The following is a 10,052-nucleotide window of genomic DNA, read 5'->3' on the forward strand; positions in this document are numbered from 1 at the left end:
ACTCTGGCCACCGTATGTATATGTACAGGCAAATGCACAACACATTACATGCGTGTGTGCACACACACAAATTACAATAAATAAATAAAGAGCGCATACTGTGTGTGCCTAAGTATGCATCTCTTTCTTACCATTCAGTGAGGTGGGAATTACCAAAAATGCTTTAAAGCTCTCATTTGCCTGGGGCACTCCAACCCCAGGTAGTCAGCACCCCTGTTTAAACAGAAGGTACACTAGAGGAGTGAGCTGGCTTCCTAGGAAGCATAACTACTGATTTCCAGGGGACTATAAGGAGGATCAAGTTGGAATGCAAATGAACCAAGGAAGCTGCTGGTTGGTCATCTGGGGTCACTCAGTAAGTGGATGTCAGTAGAGGAATGGAAGAGACCATTTCCAGAGCTTCTGTGATGCTATCCAGACTTCAGCAGTGCAGGAGAGCTATCTTTCCATTACAAAGAGTCGAGGAAGAAGGCTCACTACAGTGTGTTTTGCGTGTTCTTTGAAGATGTGTTGGTGTCTTTTGGTAGTCATATTTGCTGAGTGCTGGAACTCTCAGGGTCTGTGTGACTATGTCCCCACTATGTGCCAACAAGTGCCTAGGGGCAGAGACAGTCCTCAGTCTTTGCCTTGTCTAAATCACTGCCTACGAATTTGGGCCAAGTATCCCTGTTCAGGGGCAGGAATGACAACCGGGACATGCCTGTCATCACTGGAACCCATTCATACTTGCTCCTGTGGGTGACCTAGATGCTCTCTGCTTCCTGCTGATTGAGAGTGACAAAAAGGGACATTACAACTCAGGTATTCCTTTTCCTCACTAACAGCACCCCTCCACATCTGCCTCGCCTTCCTGTTGTATCCGGCACCCCACACAGCGCCTTCTCAAACCCTGTGGGATGTGACTGGTGTTTAAAGAAATGAGGAAGGGAGGAGCCACTCAGTCAGCCACTGAAGGAAAAGATCCTAGTTCCTGATGGGTGGCCCTCTAATTCCTATGGATCAGTAGCAGGTACTTGTGAGGAAGAAGCTCAGTGTTAATGGCCGTTTTACCCCTTAAGCACCAGTTCCAACTGCCACTGAGTTTCTCTGATCACCACATGACTTTCTGGGCAGTTAATGAACCGGTAGATCCTCTTAGAGATCTAGTAACAAGTGTCTTCCTTAATTTTGTCAAAGAGATACAAGGCCTTGAATACTCCTGAATATTAAAGACCAAATGCCAAATTACTAGATTAAAAAAATGCAAATATCAGTATACACACAAATATTTTAAAAATACATTTCCCTCCTCCGATTTCTATCTTATAAAACAGACAATGGAACCATGTCTCAGAGATGTGACTGAATGGGCAGGAAGTCAGGATATTGGGGGAAAATATAATAATAGAATTTTTCATTGAGAGACAGATTGGTATACTAACAAATTAAAACATTGCTTGGAGTCAGGGACAATTCTGGCTCAGATACAATCAACTTCAGTTTCCTTGTCTACAAAACATGGATAATAACACCCATACTACAAGACGGCTGTAATAACTAGAAATTACTTGTATAAAAATATGTAATAGTTCCTGATCTGTTCAGTAGGTCTTGGCAGTAGAGAGATTATGATAAGACACTGTCTTGTAAAATCCTTATCAGTGTGTTTATGTATACATTCAGCTTAGCTCACTGATAATATAGTAAGCACTGTGATAGCCCATGTTGAAAAACTTAGGTGTTGACAAGGATGTATGTGGGGTTAAGTAAAATACAGAAAAACAAAAATGCTATTATCTTAAATGTCAGATACTGAACTCACACTACAAAGTTATTGTTGAAACCCTCACGGCCCAGATGATCATATTGAAAAGGATTACATTTCTTAATAAAAGCTACAGTTCTGAAACACCTGTCAAAGAAAACCTCCACTTGATAAAACTAGTTCCAAGCAGGGCTTCAGTTTCCTGAGGAATGAACTCAGGGTTAGTAGCGGTCTTGAGACTGGCTTTAAGAACCACATCTGCTGGCTCTCCTAAGGTCAGCCTCCGCAGGACATCAGTGGAGAAGCAGATAAGGAACAGCCCAACCTGAAAGTCATTACAGAAGGGAGAACAACATGATAGAAATGTTAATTATTATTATAATTTCTCAAAGTTGCGTTGTTTAAGGGAGAACTAAAAAGGAATAAATGGCAGGGATAAAATGAGTTTGTCTCAGTATCTTACAAGTTGCGGACAGTCTCTGAGTAAAGTAATGACTCATTCATTTACTGATTTAATAAACATTTGTTCAGTGTCAGTTCTGTGCTGGGCTGAGCACAGTGGTGAATAAAACAGACATAGTGCCCTACATCAAAGAATTTACAGTTAAGTAGGTTGGAGATGTCCAGCGCAATCCCACCGCAAGGGTAAGCTGGAAAATCAATGCAAACAAGAAACAGTTACAGAGTATGTTTATACTGCTAGGGGGGCCTGAGATGGGGCCAAACACCTCTGAATCTCAGAAGCTCCACTAGATGTGATAAGTCCAGATTTGAGGAATGTCTAGCTGCTTACCAAGTAGAAAAGATGGGAGTGTGGGACTCACAGAGTACATCTGCAAAACAACGTGCCATGAAAAAGCATGATCTTGAAAAAATGGTACCAGGAAATTTTGCACAGCTGGCAGGCACATGCATGGGGGATAACTACAGAAGAGATGATGTTTTTAACTGTAGTGAGGCAGCGGGAAGCGGCAAACAGCCATGGTAACAGCTGAGACTTCATCCTTTGGGCAAGTTGTTATGACAAAAGGGTTCCATGTTTGAAGCCCCAGCTCTTGGAAGGCAGAGGCAGGGGCATGAATTCTAGGTTAGCCTGGGTTATCTGGACACTGCCAGAAGGGGAGGGACAGACACAACTAGAAAAGTTAACCCTATCCAGTCAATGGGCCGAGCAAAGAGCAGTCATGCAATAACCAGCCCACTCCACTCAAGTGCAGAAAATTGCAGCTCTCCACTCAGGTTAGCCAGGACATGGGAAACCGAGACTTCTGCTTACATCTGTCTATGATAGAACCCCAAGCCCCAAGGTAGCTTCTGAAAACTTCAAATCTGAATCGATTTTTATCTCTTTCCAATGGTAATGAGTACTCCATCCCAACCACCAAAGTACCACTGGAGGTCCCGAGGGGAACAGTTAGAAGACCCATTCTCCTTCCCATGATTGTCAACAGAGGCCACCCATCTTAACAGTAATGAGGTACACTTGGCCCCACAAGGGTGACAGGGAGGACCAAGTAGGAAACCTAAACTTTTACTTCTTGGCACCTGGCAGAGCAGATAAAAAAAAAAAAAAAACCTAACACAACCCCAGAACATACTGTCACTTTCCTAGATAATGTAAACTCTGAGTTGGCAAGATGGCTTAGCAGGTAAGATGCTGCCAGGCCTGACAACCGGAGTCAGTCCCTGGAGCCCACATGATGGAAGGAAAGACCTGACTTCCAAAAGTTGTCGTCTGAGCTGCACGTGTGCCCTGTGGCACAGAAATGCATACAGCCATTCATTTTTTAAGTTTAAAATACACTTACCATATATGTAAGTTTCGTTTTTGGACATGTATACTGATTAAGTGAACGTTTCCATCCACACAAAACACAGTACGTAAATGTCCACAACAGCTCATCTGAACAGCAAAATATTACAACTGTCCTTCAGTAAGTAAATGGTTACAAGGCAGGCGGTAGTTTAAGGGTGGTAGTGACCTAAAATCCCTGATTTGATACCTACCTTATCAGAAGTTCTTATTCTTAGCCCTTATCATTTTTCTAAGTACTTTTACTAAATCTTTGCACCCACATCCTAGTAATGAACTGAAACAAGTTCTTCCCAGTTTACAACATCTGGGCTCAAGCTTTAGAAAGATAGGCAGGCATCTATGAAATATGTCAGGGGCTTCCAAGTCTTATCAAATCCTTACATTACACAGAATGAGGGGTTTGTAGTAAGGTCCTCTGCCACTGACTGTAAAAAGGCAAGGAAGCTTCTTTAGTAGTGGTTACTGACAACCGCAGACTCTCAGCTCAGAATGAGAGACACAGAAGGCTTCTGTGACAACCTCCTCTACCACATCTCCTTCCCCCTCAGCCAAAGAGACAGTCTAGACAGGAAATCATTGACGAGAACTCTTCGGGGAGGCAGAGGCAGGTGGATCTCTGTGAGCTCGAGGCCAGCCTGGTCTACAAGAGCTAGCTCTGGGACAGGCACCAAAGCTATAGAGAAACCTTGTCTTGAAAAACAAAAAATAACAACAACAACAAAAAAAGTGACAGGGATGCTGAAGTGTAGTTAACGGCTTCTGCAGGGACGGGGTGGGGAAGGACTGAGTTTTCTTTAAGTGGCTGGACACTGGATGTTCGATCATGCTCCAGAGAGTATATGGGCAACACAAATTGAACCTTTTTTTTCCTTTCCCCATTTTTCTCTCTTTCTTTCTTTTCTTTGAGGAAGGTTACAGGGATAGGGAAGTAAACCTGGGAAGATGGGGACATAAATGTGATCAGGGTGTATTATGTTCGTTAAGAGTATACTGCTTTTTCAGAGAGCCAAGGTTTGATTCCCAGCACCCAAATGGGTTCACAACCATCTGGACCTCCAGTTTCAGGGGATCCAAGGCTCTTGTCTAGATTCTGGGAGTACTATGCATGAACGTGGTACAGATATACATAAAGGCAAAACCACATACACACAAAATAAAAATAAATCTTTTAGCATTGATACATTTTATTGTATTTTTATTAAATTTTTAATTTATTTTACATATCATCCTTCCATCCCTATCCTATTCTCCCTTCTGCCTCTCATCTACCCCCAACATTTATTTATTTATTTACATAATTCTTTAAAAAACATTTACAAACAATTATCACGGAGGGTAGAATGGCTATGTGCTAAGTAGTTACAAGTAGCTCTACTGTGTTGGGGAGTTTCTAACTATAGATCAGGCAAGTTTTCACAGAGCACTTTGCCTCAAAGGAAGTGTTTAAGGCTGAAAAATTCAAAGGGCATTTCACTCAAACAAAGACCAGTTAATCCTAAGGGACACTCCTGCCAACTGGCAAATGCTATTAGAGCACTCCCTAGAGTTCCAAGGAGAGGCTATCAACCCCATGAGGTTTACAAAGGGGCAATACCCACCTTAAACTCATGTTAGCAAGATTTTCTAGTCCCATCTACAAAGATAAGGGCTCCTGGCAAACACAGACACATAAAAGAGTCTCACAGTCTATTTCCTGCAAGTCAAATATACAGAACTATACCACCGACTATGCAAGAGCCTGATCAAATTCCCTACCCTTGTTGCCTCGGTGGGTCAGTATACAGAAATGCAAGTCCAAATGTACTGTGCTTCTGGAGCCAAACTAATTCATGGACTACATATTCATGAGCTATTCATCTATATATTTCCATTTTGCTAATGGTCAAGAGGAAGAGGTAGTAGATAGGGTTTAGAAAAAGAGAAACAGAAGATAGTTACTGAGCATCAGCTGTCCTTAATCAGTGGATTTTCCAGGTTGAGCCACTGTGTAAATCTACAAAGGCACTAATAAACACCAGCTGTCGTCAGGAACTCCTAACTCGCTAAACAGCTCATTCCTGTTGTGTTAGTTAAGCCCCATCCCACTCTCCTCCTGACTCTTTCTGCTCCTGCTCTCACTCTCAGTCCCTCTCAGCTCTGCTCCTTGATGTCTCTGTAATCCTCTCCTCGTCTCCACTGTCTGACTGGAGTTATATACAGGATGAGGATAACGAGCTACAGCTGTATGGAAAGACTACCTGACCCCAGTCCCTAAAAGTCAGAGTTGTATCGCTGCCTTTTTTCTTTCACCTTAAAACTTTTTAGGTTTATGTGAATAAATGATTTGCTGGCAGGTATGCATGTGCATCATGTGTGTTCATGGTGCCTATGAAAGTAAAAAGGGGACATTGGAGCCTGGAGCTGGAGTTACAGAAGGTTGAGCCACCATGCGCAGCCAGAGCTCTACACAACTGAACCATCTCTCCAGCTCCCCTCACCCATTTTAAAAGCTAGCTGCCTTTTCTTCCAGCAAAAGACATTTTAAAAAAAATATATACAAGGTTCTAATGTATGACAGAAAAAGATGCTCTTGTACCTTTGTGGCAAAATGTTTTTAATTCCTCAGATAGAATACTGTGCCCACCTGGAACACAGGGTAGGCTTGGCCTCCTTCAGCTAAACCATAATTCAATCTTAGCAATTCAATAAGGCGGGTGGGTCTCAGTAGATGTGGGGACCTACACCGCTGAACCAGGAAGGATTTACAAACAGGCGTCAACTCACCCTCAGATTGAGCAAGAAAGAGCAGGTTGATTTGCAATTTAATTGGCACACCCACTAATTTGGCAAACTCTCTTCCCTTGATCTTCCACCTTCAGAAAACTTGGTTTTTGTGCTAAGTAAGTTCAGTATAGGATGGAGCAATGAATAAAGCTACCAAATACTATATCATCACAACCTGGGGATATAGAAAATGTCTTCATTTAGGCAGTAACATAAAGGCCATATGTGATGTACTTGTGTCCCTATGCTCCTTCAGCTCAGCTCCAGTTAAACTATTCAGAAACAGCAAGGGACCAACGTGCTTGCGATGTAGGGAAGGCCTTGCCTCTTGAACTGTTAAGGAACAACACCTAAAATGGTGTGTACGGATATTTACATATGTATATGATGGTATACTGGGGATAGTAATTCTGCTGTTAACATAAAATATTCATGTACTTACTGTGTGCTAGGCACCAGGCTAGTCACTGATATGTGTATGCTCTCGCTGAATTCTCAGAATTCTATGAAATTCTGTTTTTCCCATCTAAAACTCAAGATAGCTTCAGTAACTGACTCAAGGTCACTCAGTGGACGTATGGTAGGACTGAGATTTGAAACATGATCACAAACTTAACAATTATCCCACAGGAGTAGAAACTCTGAAGACAAAGCAAGAAAGAGCTTAAAAATATCAAAGGACAATTCTGACATGGAAGGAGAAAAATCCTTGAGTACCAATCTACGGAAAACTGAAACATGCCATATACCATAAGGAATCTGAAATCTCATACCTGGGTCACTTTATAGGAAAACTGATTCTATTTCTAAAGCAAGCTAATGGCTTACATTTTAAAAACAGTGAGGTGTTTCTAGACTAAAATCATTTGGAGATTTACATGTCCTTTTGACACCAAAGGACAAATTCTCAATGTCTAGAGATTTTATTCAGAGCGAGGATAGTAATTTTTGAATTGAATAGCATGAATATTCGTTCCCTTAACTACCATTTTGTCCTTCTCATCATTTCTACTCCAACGTTCTCTACGGCTTTTCATCCTTGATTTCTCAACTTTTATTGGGCTGGAAATTCATAGATACAGTCTGTAAAACTAGGTGATGAGCTGTCTCTCTTGATTACTCATTGAGTGAGCTATTTTAGGGAGCATCCATATTGACCCAATCACCAGCATGAACCTAATTTCTATTTAGTCTGTAACTTCTGGGCTCTGGTCACCATCTGTAAATGCCTGTGTCAGAAGTTCCAAAACTGTGGGACAGCACTTTCTCCTTCACACCTCCTTAGATGGGAGAAGGGGGAAAGATACAGTTATATTAACTATTTCAGGCTTAAGACTTCTGCTATAAATTACTCAAAAAAAAAAAAAAAACAGAGAAAAAAAAACAAAAAAGAAAAACCCAACTCAAACACAAAATCAAGTGGAGAGAGTAATGTTTCTCACAAGCCTGCCACAAGGAACCAGTACTATCAAGCTTTTGGTAACACTTTCTTGAATTTTTTTGTTCTATTTTGTTAAATTGAAATGAATTTCAAGGCATAATTTCATTTCACTCATATCTACCTCAGCATCCATGCCCACACAGATCGTTTCTTTTTTCACTGCTGGCTTCTTCTTCTTCTTTGGGGATTGTGGGGCTGAGGACTGAAGCCAGGGCCTTGGGCACACCTAGGTGGTGCTTCAGCACTGAGCTACATCTCAGGACCTATCACTGCCTCTCGCAAAACGAGTAACTAAGACTCTACAACTTCTTGAACACTTCTAACTTACTTTTTTCAGAGTTTCTCCTCTCAGCATCCAAATGAGGTTTACACGTTCTTTTTGGTGCTCATCTTTATAATCCTTTAAATCCAGGTTTAAGGCACTAGTTTGCTTTTCCTGCAGAATGACCTAAGTTCTAGGTATCTGCTTCCTCGTGGTGCAGCTTGTTCCTATTTACTGTGAGTACTCAAAGCTTTTCTACACAGTATCAGCATCCAGATCAGAAGATGACAAGTGACCATTATCTCACAAGTGTTTTTTTGTCTGAGAAACCAGAAAATCCCTAAAATCAGGCACAAAGTGATTGTGACATGTAGAAGATCAACTAGAAGACACAGTTTGCGTCTAAAAATGGAATATAAATAAGCAAATACAGAAAAGTCACACCTGCTCTCTTCCTTTTACTAGCTTAAGTGGTTACAAACAGAAGCAGTTTCTAGTCTCTGCTTCAGTGGGTGGTCAATAAAGCTGCTGACTACCCTATTCCTGCCCACCATAAAAGGTCTAAAAAGGTAAGGGTGAGGCCTGGATAATTAAGTAATAACTGCAACAATACAAGGAAAAGAACATAGACATTTCCTAAACTTACGCACCTGGAACAAGCTTACTCAGGTTGGACTGGCTAGGAAAATGTGTCACACATATTTCTGATGGTTGTTATCACAAGCAGACAGGTACAGACATCCTCTGTTAGCACTCATTCCCAAACTTGCCACTACCACAGAGTTCCAGCTCTTGGCATGGTTGTCGGCACATAACGAAGGCTGTCTCTTGGTAAGAGCTGAAGCTGAGTGTCATGGCTTGTGCTCCTCTGGCTGAATCCATGCCTTTACTCTAAGAGCCTCTGTTCTGCCTTCCTGGTCCACTCGACATGATCAGTGGGCAGTGCGGAGACCTTGCTGCACCCTTATCTCTGACAAGTCACATCTACCAGTAGTCTATACTCAGCAAGAAGAGCAAATGAACTACAAAATTTGAGTTAGGCCCAAAGGAAAAACATAACACATACATACTGTATTAGAGCTATGCTGAAAACCATGTTGTATACTCCATTTATTTATCAAAAATGACTGTCCAGAGAGATTATTTGCCCTAAATTACAGCAGCAACAAGGCAATGTGAAACAAGGCAAAATGTGAGCTCTAGTGTCTTTTCTGAGGAAACAGTACATTAGGGAAAACTATTAATCATGAAGAACTACCATTAATAAATTCCAACTGTCTTTGTTCTAGCCAGACTGTCTACAGAGAGAGGACAGGGAAAGCCACTATGATCACATTCAACTATGGGAACCCAATGTACTGACTACTGGGTGAGGGCATCATGTCATCCTTAAGGGTCCAGAGGGGAGGCAGCTCTGCTATGCAGGTCCAGAATCCAGATGCTTGAAGGACCTGAGCTGTGTTTAAATGTTTACTTAAAACACTTATACTTCAGTACCGGCTCCATTTATGCACAGCGGAATGTAATTATCATTCCACTGAAAACAATGAAACAGAACACAGAAACAAAGGGGACAAGTTGTTCAGTTATTTAATAGATATTGACAGAAAACCCATTAAGTATCAGGCGCAGCTATAACATTGGAGATATAATAGAGTTTAACAAATACAAACAGCTGGGCAATGGTAGCTCACGCCTTTAATCCCAGCACTCAAGAGGCAGAGGCAGGCGGATCTCTGTGAGTTTGAGGCCAGTCTGGTCTACAGATCAAGCTTCAGGACAGCTAGGACTGTTACACAGAGAAACCCTGTCGCAAAATGACAAAATAAACCAAAAACAAAAAGAAAAACAAACCAAAAACAATAAAACAAAAACAAAGTTCCTTTAAGAAGTATATAATCCAGTGTGTGTGTGGGGAATGAACAGTGTGTGATACAGCTCTTAAGTACCATGAAAGAAACATTTAAAAAAAGGGAATATGGAGCCTTGGTGTAAGGTGTGAGTGGAAGGGTAGTTTAAACAGTTC

The sequence above is a fragment of the Microtus ochrogaster genome, chromosome 5 (assembly GCF_000317375.1).
Source record: "Microtus ochrogaster isolate Prairie Vole_2 chromosome 5, MicOch1.0, whole genome shotgun sequence".
Classification (NCBI taxonomy): domain Eukaryota; kingdom Metazoa; phylum Chordata; class Mammalia; order Rodentia; family Cricetidae; genus Microtus; species Microtus ochrogaster.